Source organism: Anser cygnoides, chromosome 1 (assembly GCF_040182565.1).
Source record: "Anser cygnoides isolate HZ-2024a breed goose chromosome 1, Taihu_goose_T2T_genome, whole genome shotgun sequence".
In the NCBI taxonomy this organism is placed as follows: Eukaryota; Metazoa; Chordata; class Aves; order Anseriformes; family Anatidae; genus Anser; species Anser cygnoides.
In genome coordinates, this window is record NC_089873.1 from 53,618,679 (window position 1) to 53,640,942 (window position 22,264).

Below are 22,264 nucleotides of genomic sequence, written 5' to 3' on the forward strand. Positions count from 1 at the left end.
TGGCAACAAAGGAAACTTTCAGTGGAAAGAGATTTAAAGTGTGGAGTGGACATTCCTCTCCAGACTGTAACCTTTTCCAATAGAGTCTAGTTACAATACATCTGTTGAATATCTCTTTTAAAAGGCATTTGAAATACCAAACAGATAATACACAATTTAAGAGCTTACACAACTCAGAGCTACAACCCTCTGAAACTAGTAGTTCACCTCCTGTTTCTTCTGCCCACCTATCTAGGAGAAAAACAGAGAGAGAGAGAGAGACTTAAACATAATCAGAATTTAAAATAAACCTCAAACTAAGCAAATGCAAATGTGACTTCTGCTTACACACATCTGTACTGTGGGAACACCTACCCTGAAGCACCGGCATACAATAGGCATTCTCCATCTGTGCATTCAACTGGCACGTCTGATTGTATAAAGCTGACAGTGCAATTAGCCTGTCATCTTGGTAGATAAAATAAAAACAAATAAATAAACGGAGAGGCTCTGCAAAAGGCTGGTCTTTCAAATATATAGACAACTACTAACAAAAATACTTTAAGAACTAACCATATCTCTTCAGACTTTGCGTCATCAGTAATACTACTCACCAACCCAAAATTAAAATCACTTCAAAGAAGAAATATCTGAGTAGAATCTGAGTAGATATCAAACGTATAAAATACCTGGAAAGGGAAAAAAAATTGCCTTGGAAGCATTTGCTAGTAGACTTGCTTCCATTACAGCCAGCAGTGGCCTGCTACAACAATGCAAACACTCAGAAAAGCCACCTGACCAAAAGCACTTCTGTAACATTTGTGTCATTTGTTCTAGGTCATTTTCAAAATCCTTCTGGAAAAGGATGAATTACCAGTTAGTGTTTCCACTGTGAAGGAGAGGAGTCTGAAGAAGTTACAAAAAGAAAAACACAGGGTAACAACTGAAAAATCTAGATAAACTCAACATCCACATCAGGAAAGATAACTAAGTAAGTTCTCTAAATAAGTTCTGTGGAATATCAGACTGCAACCAGGAAGTAAGGCTTTTGAGAAACTCCTTTCTAATGAGGTTAACAGCTTCTTACCCACTGTGTACTATCTCCTCAAACAATAAAGAATACACAAGTTTTAAAGTTGGGCAAATGACTTTTTTTTTTTTTCTTCCCAAACATCCTGGATCAGGGGATGTGAGTGAGTGAAGCTGGAAGACCTGCAGAGACCCACTGGCGCAGCAGAGTGCAGCTGTACCGGGCTGACTAAAGAACAGCCAAAGGAGGATCTGATGTCAGCACCCATGCAGCGTTCCCATGTTCGCTGTGAATCACGCTAGAAGTTACATGCACTGCCATTTTTCAAAGCCCAAACTGGAGTTAAAATGCCAGAAAAGCCCTTTTCAAAAATGGGGAAAAGTGACTTCAAACAAATACAATGCATCGCTATTTTCTTTCCTAACGCTTCTCAGATACGAAAAGGGAAACAGATAAAAGACAGACTCCCCTTTCCAATACATAAATCCACACTTCTGAGTGCTTTAAAAGAAGGGAAAAGAATAGGCAAATTAAGTTTTTATCAGGAAGCCATGAGGCACACAAAGGAGCGAACGCCCAGGAAGGGCTTTGTTTCACTCTGCTTTGTAAACACTTTGATATGATAGCATTCATAGAACTTGTTTGCATGAGTTCATAAAGCTAACTTTGCCTTACTCATTCCTACACCCCGCTGCCAGTTCAGGCAGCTGTAAGCAGACTGCTGCCGTGCCCACGCTCTGATTCCGGATGCTCTCCGGCGGCTGGGAAGGCAATGTGGGTGCTGCAGGTCGCTGGGGGCACCGCCAGCAGGGACCTCGGAGGGACCTCGGGATGCTGCCTTCGCCTGCAGCTTGTCCAAGCAGCACCGCCATTGTCTGCACAAAGGGCAATGCTTCGAAACCAAACGCTTCTAGAAGGGACTCTCTGACTCCTGACGGAGGCTTTGAAGCCAAGCCCACACCACCTGCATTGTAACAAGGCCGCAATCTTGACACGTTGATAATGACAAAGAAAAAAAAAACAGGGAGGAATATCCACTGTTAATCTCATGACATCATAAATCTGTGCACAAATGTGTTCGTTAGCCTTATGTGCACACTTCAGCAGTTATGCTGGATTAATATTCAGTGTTGGCAGCTTAGAGGAGCTATGGGGGAGTGGAAGTTATTGTGGAGTTCAGCTTCTCAATGAGTGTCTGCAGGCTGAAATAATAAGCAATAACCTTTGTATCGTCTCTCCACGTTTGTAAGTATTAAAGAAATCCATTATTTAACAGAGTAATATAGAAGTTCTAGAAGAAGTAAATGAGCAATCTATCCTGAAAAATTATTTTAAAAGGTTTCAGCATGATAGGTTCAAATGCTGAAAGTACTTGAATATACCTAGCAGACTTAAAATGAAAACAGAAAGCAGACTGCACTAATAGAAGTTAATCCAGATGAATTTAAAAGGTGAACAGTTATTTCTTAATCTGTAGGAAAACAAGTAGTTTTAACAGACAAACAGGTACCTTTAAGGAGTGGCGCCAGGTGCCTGAGTGGTGTGTGTTCAAACTGCCTGTCAGTATTTGCAACCACCCAAAACAGCCCCTACCCTTCCCACCAGCTGCCACCTCACTCTGCAGCTTATGCATTCAGCCGCTTCCACATCAGTTCGCTGGAGGTGGTTTGTAGGAAAGGAAGTGAATCAACTACCAAGTACTGTTCTTAAGTATAAATAGTGCACAAATCCATGCTAAAAGTAAAATAATAATCATCAGGGGGAACAAAAAAAAAAAAAATCAAAGAAATGTTTACTCCAGGGACAGTGAGACATCATCTAAAACCCAGGACGCTTGTTCTACCGAGCCTGGCAAATGTCCCTGAATAACACAGAGGCAGCTCTGCGCTTTCAGCCCGCTGCTGCTGACTAGCTCCCCACGGCACTCCTCGCAGAGCCGGCGGGCCCCAGTCGGAGCGAGCAGGACTCGGCCTACAAACCTGCTCCTTCTCCGCTCCTCCCAGCACCAGCGGCTGCAGGGCTCATGGCCCACCATTACCTCGCCACCCGAGGGGCAGGGGGACAGGGGGTCACAGCCAGCACCGCTGGGACCAGCGGCAGGCAGGAGGAGCACGGCTCATCCTCGGAAAGCAAATCCCCAGCATTGGCTGACTCAAAATAGGGCAGCGGCGCACACGTTTCACTGGCAATGATGTTCATTGTTCTTATCTCCATCAGCTCAGCAGGGGTCAGGGCCAGGTTTCCAGTGACCCTGCAGCTTTGCTGAAGCCAGAGGAATCAAAGGAAATTCAGACAGCTGCTGTGGGATTATAGGAGCAAGGCAGGCAGGGGAGGAACAGCCAGAGGTCGTGATCAAGGCTGTCATGCCCAGCCTTCAGCAACCGCTCTCGGGAAACCAGAGCATCCCTGGGACTGCCAGGCAACGCTCCAGATCCGAAGGTGGCTCTGACTTCTGGCAAGGGCAAGAGACTCACAGATTTGCCCTGCTAACAAAGGTGCACTGGAGGGTGCTCATCAGTAGCACGTATGTAATATAACCTGTTTCCTATTACTTTTCTATTTTACCCTCTCTTAGAGCTCAAGAACTTTGGGTAATATAGAAGAGAGGCTGTTACCAGTGTTTATCAGCATAAAACCCTGATGCTTGTCCTTACCAAAGTCATAAACCTGCAAGAGGCAGCAGGTTACATGAGTTATAAGAAGCAACAAAACACAGATCAGATTCAGAGACCCGAGTAACAAGATTTAATTAATCCAATCCATCAGTGAAGACACCTTTCTGTGAGACACCAAACAAGCTCAGAGCAGGTTCCTTCTCAGATTACAGAAGGTGTGATCTAAGGGCGAAGTAGGAAAGAACACGAGGATAGAGACAAAGTGAATAACAACAACAAAAAAACAGGTGAAAAACAGAACAAGTTTAATATTGAAATGCAAGAAGATTAGTTGAGCTTGTGTCACTTTCACAGTTCATGGTCTATGATGATAGAAAAAGGCTTGTTTCCAACATTTATTTCTGGTATAACGTTTTTTTTTCTTACATATATAGAGAGAAAATAGTTGTTTTCTGAATACTAGATGATTAGTACAGGGAAAGAAAATTGAAAAACAGAACAAAACAAAAAAAACTGTAAAAAGCAGAAGTAACTAAAAGAGAAAAGACTTTGTAAAATTCCACTTCAAAAACATTCATAAAATTATCTATGACTATAACAAGGTCTTTGTATAAAGGTGCATACTTTACTCCTATCAATGGATGAATACAACTTCAAATATATCACTCCGAAGGCTCACAACACCACCTCAGGCAAATCCACAGATTAGCTTGTGGCACTGTTGATTCTATGATTTCATGGTTAAAAACGAAGTAAATATGCATTAACCAACGCATTTCAGACCAGCAATCTAAAAAATACATAACTGCCTTCAGAAAGTACTGAATCCCCTTTAGAAACAGATACATAGAAGCAGCAAAATACAATTTTCCAACAGCATTCAGAAACATGAAGGGAAAATTATCAGAAAAAAGATTCAGATGCATTACCAAAAAAGGAAAACAACCATTTATTAGATGCAATTAATTTTGATTGTAATAATCGTTCTTTTAATTATGGTTGATGAAAAACATTACCTGTAATTTATTTTCCCCACATCAGCGTCCCAGATGCAGATTTCCATCACTTCATGCTATAGGTATTGATGAGGTAATTGGAATTAAAACATGAGCAAAACCTCTAAGATTTTTATGTTCTTAAAAAAAATAAGACAGTCATACCAATGTTTAGGTTTATATAAGCAATCCTACTAAGTCAAATAAAAAACGGGCAGCGGGAGATAAAGCATGTTGGTTTGGTTTCCAGAATAAGGGCCTGAACTACAAGCACGTTCGGACTGGGACAGCTTACACTTGTGTATTCTCTCAGATAGTGGACACCCAGCTCTACAAAGATCCGGCTGATACAATACTCAAGATAATAAATTAGAAAGGATATAGCTCATATGCCTGAACCACCCAAACTGCAAATACCCAGAAATGTCTAAATCCAAGTAACTTAAATTAATACTGAGGCAAAAATACAGTGATGGTCACACTCTGGGAATATATTTAGACATCAGAAACTCAAAAGAATGAATTGAATGTATGTCAGCCCTTAGCCTGGATTATTTGCTGCTGTTCTCCATTAGAGTGGACAGAGATTGCCATTGTCCCTCATGTTTGCAAGGACTCCAAAACTCCAACTAAATCCCCTTGGAAAGGAGAATATTATTATTATGGTTACATGGACTTAAGATAGTTAACTATACACCAAAGCAAATGATGAAATTGTGCTATAAAAAGCATTAGCTGTCTTGAATGGCCACGATTTATTATTATTTTTAGTTTCATGTATAACCATTCTTATTATATAATAGCAGTATTCAAAAGACAACAATTACCACTTGAATTGACTTCACCCTAGCACCTTGACCAAAAGTTGGGGTGCGCGCAGCACTGCCAAGTCACTACTACTTTGTAGTTGTTGGCTCATCTGTGTGAGCAGATTGTTCCCACACCACTACGTTCAAAGCCTGGATCTCACACTTGATACACAGAACATGGATGTATTATAAGGATTACTGTATCAGCTAAAGGTGAACACTGGCTGTAAACAGTTCTAAAGTATCCCTTCCATCTAATAAAATGGTGTGTTAAAAAAAAATGTTAACTTGAAAATCTCAGTGTATTTTCCCTCCTGCTTTAAAATCAGAGAGGGAGATGTATGAACCACCAAGTGTGAGGGGAAAAAAATGACCACTATTCTATTTTTCACAATAAATTGACAGAATTCTAACTACATCATGCTTTCTACCAGGCTCGTGCCAGCACCAAAAGCCAGACAATATGCAGGCAAATGCAGGAAATCTTTTAAAGGTTCATTCGACATTCTCAAGAGCATCCCCTGAACATATCAGTAAAACTTCACATTGAACTGGTCTCGGAATACGCTAGTTGTGGTTATGTTTCCATTTTCAGTCCACAAGTCTTAGAGGCCTGGGCTATAACGTGTCTTTACAAATCATTTATTCTTTAATGTGAAGATTAAATTTTTGCCTTTGTCCTTAAAGGTGTAGACATTATAGGAAAGAAGACGAAGTCCAAAAAGAAAAAGCAAAGTCTATTTACCTGGTAGTTCAAATGCACGTTTGCCTTCTATAACAAGAGCCTAAGCAAACACAGGGAAAAGAGTACTTGCTTAATTCATAACATTTAATCTAATAATGGGATTATAAATGAATGCCACATGCTGTGCAATTCTATGTTTGAAATTCACAGTCCGTTCTCATGCTGATAAGGATTTGAAAACTTCTTTAAACATTCAAAGTACAAACACAGTGCCACTTTCCAAGAGTTTCTATAGCTCTTTATCATCAAGTATTTCTTCACAAACATGTCCCTAAAAATAGCATCATCACTGCTGATAGTTCGGTCTGGCCTTCCATTCAAACCGCTATTGCCAAGACTAGGTTAAAATCTAGCGCTTCATTAGCCACACAGCGGCCTTGGCAAGAACCAGCCAAAACCAACAGTGCTTTGCATCGTCGCTGTCTGTCCCAAACTAGGACTTAGTGCAAGGAATAGCCAAACAAGGCAGCCACAAACCCTAGCTTCTGCAGCAATCTAATTTTTGTGCAGTAACACTTGGGCCTCTGTCTTCAGCCACATTGTTTTATCCATTTTCCTTTCCCAAGCAATTTATCTCTTTTTTTAGTCTACATTGTGTCTTTCTCCTTGAAAGGGCCAAACTCTATTAACTAAACCATTGCTCATTTTTCCTACTTTGGTTCCAGTGTCTGTTTTCTGTATATGTCTTATTAGCTTTCCATTGTAGGAAACATGAGAGGAGAAAACCACCCAGGGAGACAGAGAAAGAGAACAGGTTAGAAGAGCAAGCTGAAAACTCGTGAAAGGCAAAAAGTGAAATCCAAGGAGACCTCTCTGGACAGACTTCACTGGTACGGTCTGATCAGATTATCACCACCAACTGCTCATCACCACCTACACCACAAGCAGCTACCCCTTTTCAACCTGTTAGTCATGCTAATGACGTGATCGATCTCAGATTTGTTTCGGCGAAGCGAGCATCCTTGGTTTAAGCAGTTTGACCCAGCCTGGCTTGCTACAGCAAAAACAGTTGAGACTGCCAAAATCCAGGGCTAATGTCTCTTTCAGCAAATGCAGCAGCAGCATTGACATACTGAGGGCAATTTTCCTCTCCGTTTGTGTACTGGCTTTAGATCCTCTGCATCCCACGCACCTAACCACCACCAAGGCTGTAACTCATTTCTCCCTTCTCCATTACATCTTCTGCGTTGCTTCTCCTATTTCCAGACCTTTCCTCACTTTAACTTGTACATGGCTCTTGTACCTGCAAATACAACACAAACACTAACATGCAGGAATACTATGCATATGCTGTCTCTTTCCTATGCATTGCTCTTCTCATCCCCTTCAGTCTGAAGCTTCCAGGAGGAGAAAATCTCTTCTTGAGTGCTCCTGAAGCACCCTAATGCACCACTCCCTACACAGTGGGATAAAAACTGGCCAGGTAGCCGGACCCAAAGAGTCGTGGTGAATGGAGTCAAATCCAGTTGGAGGCCGGTCACTAGTGGAGTCCCCCAGGGCTCAGTACTGGGGCCAGTTCTCTTCAATATCTTTATCAATGATCTGGATGAGGGGATCGAGTGCACCCTCAGTAAGTTTGCAGATGACACCAAGTTAGGTGCTTGTGTCGATCTGCTCGAGGGTAGGAAGGCTCTGCAGGAGGATCTGGATAGGCTGGACCGATGGGCTGAGGCCAACTGCATGACGTTCAACAAGGCCAAGTGCCAGGTCCTGCATCTGGGGCGCAACAACCCCAAGCAGAGCTACAGGCTGGGAGATGAGTGGCTGGAAAGCTGCCTGGCAGAGAAGGACCTGGGAGTACTGGTTGATCGTCAGATGAATACGAGCCAGCAGTGTGCTCAGGTGGCCAAGAAGGCCAACAGCATCCTGGCTTGCATAAGAAACAGTGTGGCCAGCAGGGCTAGGGAAGTGATTGTGCCCCTGTACTCGGCTCTGGTGATGCTGCACCTCGAGTACTGTGTTCAGTTTTGGGCCCCTCGCTACAAGAAGGACATGGAGGTGCTCAAGAGAGTCCAGAGAAGGGCAACGAAGCTGGTGAGGGGTCTGGAGAACAAGTCTTACGAGGAGCGGCTGAGGGAGCTGGGATTGTTCAGCCTGGAGAAGAGGAGGCTCATGGGTGACCTTATTGCTCTCTATAGGTACCTTAAAGGAGGCTGTAGAGAGGTGGGGGTTGGTCTATTCTCCCACGTGCCTGGTGACAGGACGAGGGGGAATGGGCTAAAGTTGCGCCAGGGGAGGTTTAGGTTGGATGTTAGGAAGAACTTCTTTACTGAAAGGGTTGTTAGGCATTGGAATAGGCTGCCCAGGGAAGTGGTTGAGTCACCATCCCTGGAGGTCTTTAAAAGACGTTTAGATGTAGAGCTTAGTGATATGGTTTAGTGGAGGACCTGTTAGTGTTAGGTCAGAGGTTAGACTAGGTGATCTTGTAGGTCTCTTCCAACCTAGAGGATTCTGTGATAATACAACTGAAATGAAAGGAGTTGCCTCAGTTTCTTATCAGTATGAAACAAAAATAAAAAACAAAGCTTAAGAACCCCAAACACTCAATGAGAAGTGAGAAAGCATTTACCCCAGACACCTCTGCACACAACGTTTGAAGAGCTCTGTCCCAGTGGTACATCTCCCGCTGCCTCGCCACTTCACCTGTTTTTGTACTTGCCCACTACAACTCCCTATTCCCCAACAGCAACTAGGCAGCGTAATCAGCAGGATCATGTAGCAGGTGTGTTCACCTCCATTCTCCAGAAATATAGGGAATATTAGTCTCCAACCTGGAGGAAGAACAAGGTTCTGCATCCACCTGTAAGGAGAGATAGCAAGGACAAAGGAAAGGTTACAGCCTGAATCTAACCTCCCCACTGGGATGATGTTCCTCCTGTCACCAGCATATAATGCCATACTCAGAGAAAAAAATATCATCAACAGCATGCCAAAATGAAGCCATTTAAAAGAATGAATAGCAACTATTATTTTCTTAAGACCTTGATGTTTCTGTCTTTATGCAAGTTCATCTTACAATAGAACGGGCTTTATTTAAATGAGAATTAGGCTGCAGCTTTTTAGTATACTCTAGGTAAAACGGGTGAACACACACAAAGGGCACCTGATAACATTATTTGCACATGCACCATTGTGTAACTGTTTCCATAGGCACAAAGGACTGTCAGGCTGCCGTAAGACTTCATGCTAATTGCTTGGTTGTGTATGTGTTATGAAATGTAAATTAGGACTCCCTTAAAAACCTGGAAAATTGCACATATCTAAATCTCAGAGGATTAAGGAGGCCGTCGTTCAAATAGTATTTGTCGCCAAGAAACATGAAACTAGGCTCTGCAAAGATATTCTCCACGAAGAGAGAGATAGAGGTCTGTTAATATATGTGACAGTTGTTCTGCTGTACAGGCAGCTCCAAATCAAATTTGCAAAACAGTGAAACATCTGGAGAGGAGAGCCTCAGATGGTGAGAGCCGTCAAAGTTATGATAATGCACAGAGTGTTTCTTTACCGGGCATGACATGAAATTAAGTAGTTAATATACATGACGACTACAACAACTGACATAATTATCAAACATTTCACAACTCCTGTGACTGAGTATGAGGGTGAGGGGCTGTGCTGTGACTTTTATCTTGCCTCTTTCCCCTTCCAAAAGAAAGCTGCACCCACTACCAAGTAGTTCTGAATAACAAAGCATAATAATGATACTAATTCCTTACATGCAGTTGTGCCAAAAAATATAAAATAAAAATATATTACAAGAACAAGCACAGCCCATAAACATTTTCATTGCTTCATTATTTAGGACCAACCAAGCGTTTTATGAATTGTAGTTATTTATGATGTTTTATATACTCTGTGTTTGTTTATGCCCAAAAGGTTCACCTACTTCCTCACTGCAGCTCTCCATCACCCAACAGCAAGGCAGGTCAGACTTCAAATTGCATCGCAAGGGTCTTATTCCTGTATCCTTGTGGGCCCTCTATCAGGCAAACACTTAGCCATGTGTTTAACTTTATGCGTACAAGTAGTCTCACTGAACTCATTCATGAAATTCTAGCCTTATTTAAATTGCCATGAGTTTTACCATCGACTCCAGTTGGACCAAGATTTCATCTAATGGGAGTATTTACATCTGAAAAGCTGAACACATGTCCAGGCGTTTGTAAAGAGAGAAGTCTTCAGGCAAACCTGAGGCCTGTGTTGCTGTCTTATCTCTTACTGACACGTAGGACATACAAAATGATTTACTTTTATCTTGACCTTATCTAAATTAGGATGCAATAAACAGATCATCACTAAAGCAGATTATTAAGTCATTTTTCTTCCTTCTTGGATATTATTAAGCGGGCCATTCATCCTCTCCAATCTGCTAATGTTTTCCATTCCAATAAGCACGAAATAGTTAGTGCATAATCATCTAGGCACAAAGACTGATTTTGCTTAGCTGGATACTTGCTCATTTGTACTTAGAAAAAGAATAAATTTCAGGCAGGTACAAGAGACAGAAAAACAGATTAGTTAGCTGCAGTTTTCTTTCTTTAATTACAACAGCAGCAACATTCAACCAGTCTAAATTGAATTCAATTAAATCAACGTTTAGTCAGTTCCTGAAGCAACAGCTGAAATATAATCTCTGCATTTGCTTCCTCATTTAGTTTTATTTAGAACAGATAGTGAAAGGTGACCCATGTACCTAACTTGTAACCCTCAGCAGAAAAAAATTAAAACTGCAAAGTCAACACAGATCTTTTGCTGCAGAAAGTAAAACAGCAAAAGTTACTGTTGTACACGAGATCCTGCTGAAATTCAGAACAATGACTAAAGAAACCAAGACTCTGACTAGAAAAAAAACATGCTTTTTTCTGATTACCATACTGCTTACTATATTTATGAGTTTAGAAATTCCTGAGGGCATAATTTGATACTAATTTAATCACTCTGTTGGAAGATTCACTGATTGCAGTCCATCCCTTCACTCCCTCCATGACCTGCGCTGTTGGCGCAGACATAAGATAGCACTGCAAGTACAACTAAGATGAAAAATGTCCGTTATTATATGTGCAATTAAATATGCATATTAAATGCAACTGTCCTGCTACGCACAGGGTTCTTTTGCATTTTACAAAACAAAATACGGCATGATAAGCAATCTTCCTTGAGCAGCTTATTCTCCAAGTGTGATCACTTACCCTTGGCGAAGGACTAACTGGCATGATTTCAGGCTCATGCTATGAATTATCACAGTATCTGCTCTTCCTTAGCAGGACAGCGTTCTGCTACCTCACGCATTTTATATAGGATTCCATGAAAAATAAGGATGGAAAACAAATACTCTCCACTCACCAGTATCTTCTCAGCCACATAATACAGCATATAAAGTATGATATTGTGCTTTTCTTATACTCTACACACATGCTTCCCCGTGACTTCTTATCTTTAAGGAGGTATGCAAAATAAAGTGTTCTCAGGGCTGTTGTTCAAGCGAGAACACTCAGCCATCACTCCCACTGTGCTACACAATGAACAGATGTCCCTACAGCCTTGCCCACGCTAAGGCGATCAAGTGCAACTTACACTTTTAAGCAGTATTGTTTAAATTACACTAGGCCAGATGAAAGTAAAGCTTCTCAAAAACTGATTTTAATCTCACCCATCACTGAAAAATCTCATCCAAATCACTTATATTTTTCTTACATATTTACAGAAAGAATGAGACATAGCCTTTAATAACAGCGTTTATGCCAGAATCCCATGAGCTTTTCCATACTTACATGTACTTGCGTATCAGCATTTTATTTGTATGCTTTAGAATCACTTATTCAGAAAAAGGGGCTGTAACATGTTGGGATTCAGCAGTAAGAAACTGACATTTAAACCTTTCGCTGCAAAACGAGCTCATGCACTTTTTCACACTATTATCAACTAGCACAGTGCGAACATAAACTGAAACTCCTCACCTATAAGAAGCTACTGTACAAAATCCACAAATTTCAGACTGCAAGATGTTCAGAACAAGCCAAGCACAGAGTCAGGTAGGTAGATTTAAATATCACGCACGGCATGTGATTTTTGGAAACTGTGCCTAACAGGGTGGTACCTTGCTTCAAGCTACTGCGTCAGAGCCTTTCAACATACGTGTATCATACTCATCACCATGGCACCTGCAGACCTCTCTGTACCATGCAATTTTCCTGCTTAGACAAGACTCCTTTTCCAGCACTAACCTCAAGGAGCACCGAGACCTACAGAGTATGAAGAGCACCAAACTTTCTTTTTCCTGCAAAAACAGCTGACTCCCAATCACATCAAGTCAACAGCTCTGAAATACAGTAGGTTGAGCACACATCTTAGCATCAGATGGACAAAACACCACTGCAATTCCTATACAGTTGGTATTTTTATCACTTTTCAAGAGTATAAAACATCAAATATTAATACTTCTTAGCATTACACACTAGTGGATTAGGTATGTAGCACAAAAGCCAGTGAAAGCCAATACTCCTTGAACCTTATTTTCTTTGTGTAATCTTTTTCCCACCTCACCAGACAGTTTCCCAAACCCTAGATGAGGTGGCCTTTAACTATTTTTGGAAGAGATTACATATAACGGTTGAAATTGGAACATTTAGAAGAAGAATGAAAGAAAGAGCTGACTGTCCCCTGCAGGAGAAGAATTACCTGCAGAATCTCTCACAGGTTTATTGTATCTCAGCAAATCAATTTTGTTTGGTTATAAACATCTACTTTTTTCTTAATATCCTTATATTATTTTCTTTGTCAAGTGCTAAAAGCAGGCTTTAAATTCCAGAGGACAAACTAGCTTCCTGCTGCACGGACATGTAATCCTTCCTTCTTGTTTTAACCCTATATCAGCCAGCCATAAAGCTCCAAGCACCTAGGTCCATCATAAATCAGGATAATTCAAGATTTTATTTTGAATGCATACAAACCTACTGATTCAACATGAATCAAAACAGAGTTAGAGATGCTTTTTACAAAACATTTAGGTAAAATCCCACAGCACTGTGGCCAATATGTTGTGGATAAGCAGCAACTTTATGGAAAAAGGAACACGCATACATTGACTTCCATTAAGCTTCCTTCCTTTAAGTCCAAGCCATCCTTTTAAAACAGCCAGATGCCCTTATCATGCTGAACCAACCAATGCAACATACATATCAAAGATGCAATTTTGGCTGCCAAGAGCTTGCAATCACATTACAAGCAGAAAGAGGGAAAAGGGAAATAGAAGCAGTATGAGATGTAACGGCTTGCACAGTAGCTCGAGGCACATCCAGACACGCAACCCCAGGCCTAATGGGGTGGGTATAGCTTCCATCTCAGGTTCCCCATGCCAGCAATTCTCCATACGCCCCATAACCACACTCAGGGTGCCGCAACGCTAACTCAGGCACCACAGACCTGGTGCAGAGCCGATTCCTGCAATCACTGCAAAGACCAAGAAGGGCATGAAGATGGCTGGCAGCAAAAGGCAGCCTACATGGCGCTCTGAAGGGATCCAGCTTGGAGTTTGCTTTTTTAACGGGAGGTCAGCAATACAAGCAGCAATTTACTTTCTGGCCTTCCCTCACAGTGACGTCTGTCTTCTTAAAAAAAAAAAAAACCAACAATTCTCCAGGATGCATGGTGTTTATTAAAGAGAAATACTATGATCTTTAACAATTCAAGCAGTTTACATATAAGAGATGAGTAATGTACTGTGAAATGGAGTAGAACATACAGCTACATCTTCTCATACACAATACAAAATTTATTCAAGTATACTGGTGTTAAAAGGAAGCTATAAAGAACTGCTTGTGTTACCAAAAAAAGTTGCTACACACAAAAATGCAATGTTATTTGATTATTATTTGATTAAAATTTTTCATCATTCTCTTCACACTTTTTCTTTCTGCAAGCTTTATTTATATAGCCATGCAGCATTTAAATTATTTTTTTTGGCACTGCAACCCGAATTCAGATCAAAGGACTTTTTAAAAGCCTTAATTTTCTTCTGCTTTAATTATAAAAATGTAAAGAGATCAGAAGTTTAATTACAAATAATTAATTAAAGAATGAAACCTTTCTTCTGCAACTAGCATTAATTTTGCAAGACCGATCCTCCTTTCCTCCAAGGGAAAAAAAAAAGCTTTAAAATTTTCCTCAAGTACAACTGAAATTGTTTGGGGAAAACAAAGAACATGCACTGAAGCTCCACGGAATTTATTACAAGGAAATTCTTGTTACAATTCACAGCTTTTCAGCAAGGAAATACACAAATAGATGTACACCACTCCCAGAAGTATTTGCTCAGGAACCATAACGTGTTTCTTCCTTTCTGGCATTGGATTTGCTGGGGGGAGATATGGTAGGTCAAAAGGGGGTGGGGGGGGGGGGGGGGGGGTACAGAATGAGAACATCCTTGCTAGAGACCCACAAACCAAACTTCCAAACAAAGCTTCACATCCAATTTCCAGGAGTTGCCCAGGATGATTCACTTATGAAATTCCGGCATCAACAAGGACAGCCAGGTCAATAAACAGTCTTCATCCAAGAAAACAAGTATCTTCTTATTTTAGTGGCATCTAGAGGACTGATGAATAACTCACAAAATGATGCAGTATCTTAAGAAGCCTTATTTCTGAGCCTATGCCTCACTTCTGAGCCTAATTTCTTCTTCACCTTGTTATTAAAATAATTAAAACAATCAACACTGCAAACGCACTAAGCATTCAAATCAAATAAATACAGTATCGAGCACAAGCAAAGGCATGATTGCACCTTCACCTTCACATAACTGACAGAAATGAGAGGATATGACAAGGCACAGTATTCCTTCAAGTGTTTTTTATTTGAAAATAAAAAGGTTTTTTTTTATTGGTGGTGGTGGTTTTTAAAAAGTATTAAGCATGAAAAAGATTATGTAGCAGAGGGTTGATAACCTACAGAACAACAACCCCAAATGTATTCTTGCACTCACAGCGTCCCACTGAAGCCAGCACAGGCTCCTTCTACTTCAGTGAGAGAAATACACGGTGTTATTTGAGGTTAGGAAAGCTATTCCAGTGGCCAGAAAGCGAGCATTTCATCTAGATTTATACCTGGACCTAACTGCCTTCTCAAAGTAGCAGAGTAAAAGGCCACGCAAAGAAGAGAGCCATACAAGTATAACCGAGTAACAGGGGATGCCACAGACCAGTCCAGTTGCCTACCACAGTAATGGTCTGTACCACCATGCGGAAAGTCCTCCCTCAGTCACCTCTCGTCCCGGGGCTTCCTGGGCTAGGAGCAGTGCTGAGGCCAACGCGCTTCACTGCTAGAGAGGGGGAAACACTCACAGCACATAGGGACCCCACAAACAAATTCAGGAGCCGCTGTGGCAGACTCCAAAGGGAAGTTTGTCCAGCTCCCTGCTGGAAGGCAGATGCCAGAATTGACTCTGTCTCCAGTTTTAGGCATAAAACAAAAGTCTGCTGTTCTATTTACTGTTCTGACTGCATGCACTCCTACACACTCTTTTAGAGACTACACTGATTTTGTAACAGGTTTTGCAGCATGTATATGGGCCATTTGTATAAACCACTGGAAAAAAAAATATGAAAAAATAGCTTATGCTGAAAGCACAGTGCTTCCAATAAAACAAACAGCAATTAAAGAGATGAGATGAAGGAAAGAAGGGATGTGAAGACAGTAAATGTCTTACCCCCAGCTGAAACCTCCCACTATTCCTGAAAAATCTCCTCCTAAAGCCAACAGAAAACAAAGGCTAACATAATTCCCAGTGTCCTAGCACCGTGGCTCCACATCAGCGGGCAGCTCAGCACCACCACACCGCTCTCTCACTCCCCCTCTTCAACAGAGGAGGGGGAGAAAAACATGATGAAAAAGGGCTCAAGGGTTGAGATAAGGACAGGGAGATCATTCACCCATTACCATCATGGGCAAAACAAACTCAGTGCAGGGAGATTAATGTAATTTATTGCCTGTTACTAACAGATTAGAGCAGTGAGAAACTGAAAGCAAACCGAACACACCTTCCCCTCTCCCCTTCTCCCAAGCAGTGCAGGGGAATGGGGGTTGTGATCAGTCCCTAACACTTTGTAATCTACCACTCCTTCATCTTCATGCTCTTCCCCTGCTCCAACATGGGGTCCCTCCCACAGGATGCCATCCTTCCCAAACTGATCCTACGTGGGCTGCCCACGTGCAGCAGCTCTTGAAGAAGCACTCCAATATGGGTCTGTACCAAACTGCTCCAGCATGGGTCCCCCAGCCCCCCTGCTCCTGTGTGGGCTCCTCTCCACGGGCTGCAGCTCCGGCCCGGGGCCTGCTCCTGCGGGGGCTCTCCATGGGCCGCAGCCTCCTCCAGGCCACATCCACCTGCTGCACTGGGGGCTCCTCCACGGGCTGCAGCGTGGAGATCTGCTCCATGTGGGACCCATGGGCTGCAGGGGGACAGCCTGCTCCACCAGGGGCCTCTCCACAGGCCACAGGGGAACTGCTGCTGCATGCCTGGAACACCTCCTACCCTCCTTCTGCACTGACCTTGGTGTCTGCAGGGCTGCTTCTCACCCCCTTCTCCATGCTGTTGTTGCACAGCTGGTGGTTGTTGGTTTTTTCTCCCTTTCTTAAATCCACTCTCACAGAGCCACAACCAATGTCACTCACTGGCTCAGTTCTAGCCAGTGGCACATCCCTTTTGGAGCTGGCTCTGATCTGACATGAGCTCTGCTCACAGAGGCCACCCAGGCAGACCCACCCATCTCTCCAGGCTATCAAAACCTTGCCACGTAAACCCAGTATATCTAGGTAACACAAGGATTAACATTCAAGGAAGACACTTCTACATTTTTCCTTTTCGAAGGCCAAGAATCACTGGTGTGCCAAACATCAGAACATAACGGCCAGTGATCCCTCTCCACACGGGCTGGATGACCAAGTTTCATCAGCATCATAATGCTTGGTTTAGTAGTTTTCTTCTTCCTCAAAGTAAAATAGAGTTTGACATGCTACTTGATCCTCAACTGCCATCCCTGCAATCCATTGGGTTTCTTTGTTCTGCAAGAAGCTGTCAAATATGAGTGCTGTGCCATCAGGAGAGGGCAGAGCCTAAGTACCTACCACTACCTTTGTAGATGACCATTTTGTAAGTCTGCAAGGTGTTTTGACTGTACTGATGGAACAAACTGAGTCAACCTGTTAAGTAATATCCCAGGTGTGTTTCCAAAAAAAAACATGTCCTTTGTCTCTTCAAGTTTCATTCAGCAATAGGCTAGGCTTTAGAGAAAAACAGTTCAGCATAGAGTTTGGAGCATGAAACTGGGAAAGTAATTATAGGATTTGCACCCTCTGCTGCTTACTTGGGAGGGACCATCCATGCAAGCCATAGACATACACATCTCATGTCTAGAGGACTATCCTGAGGCTATAGGTATGTGACTTCAGAGCCCGATCTAGAACTGAAACAAAATGCCATGGTCATCCTGACTTAACTAGCCTGCCCATGAGCTCCCATTTTAAAGGACAGTAAGGAGGGTTTATATGAATCAGTCACCCCAGGTGGGAAAGCATGGGAGGTTCAACATTTGCCAAGCCTCAAAGGCCAACAATAGACTTCTGCAACCAAGAGAAATTTAAAACAAAACAAACAAACAAAAAAAAAACACACAAATTGGGGGCCAAAGCATCAGAAAACAAAGAACTTCTGGCATAAGGTACAGATTTCCAGGTAAAATAAATCCATCTTTCAATCAACCATTTCTGACAAAGAAATTAGGGATGACAGTTTAAAAATAAAAGAAAAAGACAGTTGATCCAAGTGATGTGTCAAGCCTTTAAAATAATTCAAAAAAAAGATAAAAATCTAACCATAAGCATGGCCCAAGAAACAGATTCAGTTTTACATGAGTAACAATGAGAATAAGCATCTCTCTCTTAAAATTTAGTCTGTTTTTCCAATTTGGAGCAACTTTCTCCACAGGTTGCCAACAGGCTCACATCTACAGCTTAAACATCAAATATTTCAGCTAAAGAAAAGAAATTCCATAAACAAACAGCAAAGCCTGCTTCAGACAACTTCACAGAAAAAAAAAATAATCTTAGCAGCCAACAAGGAAAAGGCAAACTTCCAGATGAGGGAGGCAAAGGAACTCTAATTCAGCATTCTTGCAGCTATCAGATGGTTAACAAATTGAGATGAGAGACTTCTGTGCCTTTTGAGCAACTTTCACTCTGGCAAACTTAAAGGATTCAGAAGTGCAGCTGGAATACATATGGGAGATGCAGGAGAAAGTGGATCATTTGAATTTGTAACTCCATTGTGAGCTGGAAGAACTTCCTGCAGATGAGATGCATCCCGCCAGTGACTCAGGGAGACTCTCCGTCTGCTAACGGTAATGAATTTATTCTCTGAACCACCTACCAAAAGTGACACGGTTTATGTTAGTGATATATATGCAACAGAAATCTTAAAATAAAGCCTGCGAGGACAATTTCTTTTTTGCTTCAAAAAATCTCTATACTAGAGCATCTCTACTGGAAAAAATTATATATATCTTGAGGAAACAGATTTCACATTTTGATTAAGGTGTTTTATTCAACACAAAATTTTTATGCATAAATGTTTTTTAAAGCTAAAGCCAAATACACTTTTAGATGTTCACCGTTTAAAATAGAACAGGTATCACAGTAATAGAACATTATCATGCCAGCTTCATCCCATTAGACAGTCAATTACTGGTTTGCTTGGTTGATCCTTAACTACAATAGCTGAAAACCACATTGCCTCAGTTACTCATGCATCTTCTCTGCATTATGTTTTGCTTTATCAGCACATACAAGGCCATGTTTCATACACAAATTACCTTTAGGGTCACTTGAAATTAGCACATTTAAGAGAGTAGAGGAGGGACAATGGGAAAACACTGCAGAGAAATTGTGAATGTCTTCTTCCCATTTTTACTGACCACCAGCCTCACTATTGACACTGAAGAGACTGCAGCCTCCTGAGAACTGGATCTATTGCAAGCTGCTGGAGATAATGCACTTGGTGCTGAGAAATGGAGAGCAGATGACAAAAAGGAGCCACAAAAATCACAAATGTAAATTAATAATCAAATATACACATACAACGAGGAAACAGATGGCAAGTAATTTTCCCCGGTGTACTTACACTTGTTCTTCTAGAGCCTGTATTTGGGTCACTTGCTAGATTAATTCTCATGTGTCAGACCCAACAGAGGTACTGTGCAATGGGCACAGCCTCAGCCTATTTTTAAATTATGCTAGTTTGATGCTGCACTGTGAAGGCATTCATTAGAATTTCTTCAATGCAGCTTGTAATACTGCTCTCTGACTTTGAAACAAGGCTGCCTGATGCCGTTTCTACCATCAGCTAGACTGCCCCGTTCAGGCCTACTGAACACAGCACAAGCTACAGAAATGTGGTCAGTGCTACCACATCTCATGGAGGCATCCTACATAGAGGCAGACAAGCCTGACAAAATCGGTGCTCTGGAAAATACATACAGCGGGCCACAGAGAAAATACGCCACTGGAGGTTATAGATTTCTACTAACACCCTCCTTAAACTATGCCTTTCTTCTCACATTTGGGAGTACAATGGAATACCTCAACGGATGAGTGGCTTTTGACATGCGCGCTGTAGCAGCAGCGTATGACCCCGGGATACTTGGAGCACTAAATCTTCCACACCTCAGCTACAAACTGACAGGGACCTGTCTTACTTAGCACAGGTCACGCGAAGGACCACAGCTTCAATGCAAGGCATCCGCAGGTCAAACTGCCTGCTTTGGGGTGGGCTTAAATGGCAAAGGAAAATAATAATGCCAGGGTGCCAGCCTAATTGCAGCCATAGGTTTCCCTCCTGTAATACTGGTAGACATTAGCATGAAACAAGGACGGTATGTGCAGTGACTAGAGATTAGCCCCCCCTTAATCTGGCAGGAATCTGGATTTAACTCAGCGCAACAGTGAAGATCTTCAACACTTCCGTAGAAATGGAAATTGCATTTCTCCCTACCCCTCCTTATTGTTTCCAAAATAATTTTGCTCTGCAATAAATAAAGCTTTATTAGCATGCCATGTGAGCTCACTGTGGCATTAGTTGAACATCAAAATATTTCCACCCCTCTTCCCACATTCATCTCTTCTAAAACAGATATGCAAAAAGAGAATGGAAAATATATTTGTTCCTAAATTAACAAGGAGGTTGGTGGAGGAAGATTCTCCCCCCCCCCCCTCAATAATCTACACACGTAACTAGGAAATATCACAGCTGTCTGCGAAAATTGAAGCAGCAGGGAACAGGGTGACAAAAGCTTGTTTTCTAGGTCCACAAAGGAAAAAAAAGGCAGTGTTTCTTCTTTATACTAGCTCTCAGATTTAGAAGCTGTCACTTTAATTTAAAATAATCAATATGTCAATTGATTATAAAGATCATGTTTACACTGATTACACTCATGCCACATATCTGTCCAGCTGAAAGTTAGGTTGACTCATGATGAAAAGTGAGAATGTGTACTTTTTTTTTTTACTCAACTTCCTCAGAGCTTAAATTCAATTTCAGCTTAATTGGGTGAAGGGTAGGAAATAAAATATTGAATCCTTTGATATAAAGTCATAAACCCCAGACTACAAGCAAACTTGTTATATCACTGTCCGTACAGTCTTTGGTTTGGTGCTGTGCAGCCGCTAAAATATTAAGTTTTACCATTGGGAAATTGATTTTGTTATAAGAAGTTTTTACGATGCCACTTAATCTTAACCAACCTACATTAAAAAAAATATACAGAACGCAATTACAGAAACCCTTTATATAGTAAGCTTGATCACTATATTAAAAAAAAAGAACAGCCTGATGTAATTTCAATATAATGGCAATGGAAGCAGAAAAAGCTATAGCAATACGCTGCCCTCCTGAAACAAAGATTGCAGGTTCCTAGCTTAAATGCACAATCTTGATTCACTTAAAGTTAGTAGCATGATCCATCTCCCACATGGAGGGCTGTGTCCTGCAGCTCCAGCATCGACCTCCTTTTCTAGCGTTACGTTTCAAGTAGGCTCCTGCAGGGCAGAGAGATTCTGTGATTACAGTTAAAAGAATACTTTAGGTCTGAGAGCCTTGCCTCTTTGAATAGATAACCATTTCTAGTTCAACAATTACCAGCATGCAACAGCCGTTTCTGCCTTTCCCCTTCCAGGGCTGCAGTTGAAAGGCATCCTAATTAGATGACCCTGCGTACAGAACTGCCATTAATTGGCTTTTAGAGCACTCTAATGAATACCTAAATCTTAGTTACAATGAGAAGTACTTTCTTTAGGTAGAAGGTAAACATACCAACACTGCCTTGCTTTGGAACACCTCTTAAATAGCATGGGATTAATATTAGGAATACAGCCGTGATTACCTTTTCCACCCGTTCCTCGACGACGCTCACGCATCCCCACTTCCCAACCGTGTTAAAGCACGCTCAGGCAAGATCAAGAATAACCCTGACCTCCACATCAATAACATCAGGTAGTATTTCAAACTGCCTTCTATCCCCAGCCAATCTGAACTGGCCTGCAGGACAGGCTTATAAGCACGTCCTTAAACAACCCAGTTTTGCCTAAATATTGCAACATATGCCACTTGGGTTTACGTAAATATTCCACAACTCCTGCAGCTCTTAACTAAAACAAGCGGGTCTAAAACAGTGTCAGTGTGTCAAAATATTCGCTGCTTTCTATTGATCCAACTCAGACCTGGTGTGTCAGAGTAACAGTTGATTTTTTTTTCTTTTACCATCAGTGAATAAAGTTTTAAGTTGCAGGTTAAGTTTAAGGCAGGTTTAAACAATAAAAACCCTCGTCCGTAACTGGAAGGCTCACACGAGCCCACAACACTTCGCAGGACTTCAGGCTCACACCAGCGACCTGCAGGACCGAAGCCGGAGGTGCCGGGATCCACAGGGGACGTGGTGCCCGGCACCCACCCGAGCACGGGGGGCTTCGTGGCCGCAGCCCTGGCGCAGGACGAAGCTGGAGCAGAGCGAGGCCCCGGCGCAGCAGGTGCAGCGCCCCGCACCACG

General features: G+C 41.9%; 1 protein-coding gene across 8 annotated transcripts in view; it reads right to left on the reverse strand.

The window, feature by feature from the left end:
* Window positions 1–22,264, reverse strand: part of TMTC2 (transmembrane O-mannosyltransferase targeting cadherins 2) — a 369,395-nt gene that overhangs the window by 346,342 nt on the left and 789 nt on the right. The gene's annotated exons all lie outside the window — the stretch shown is intronic.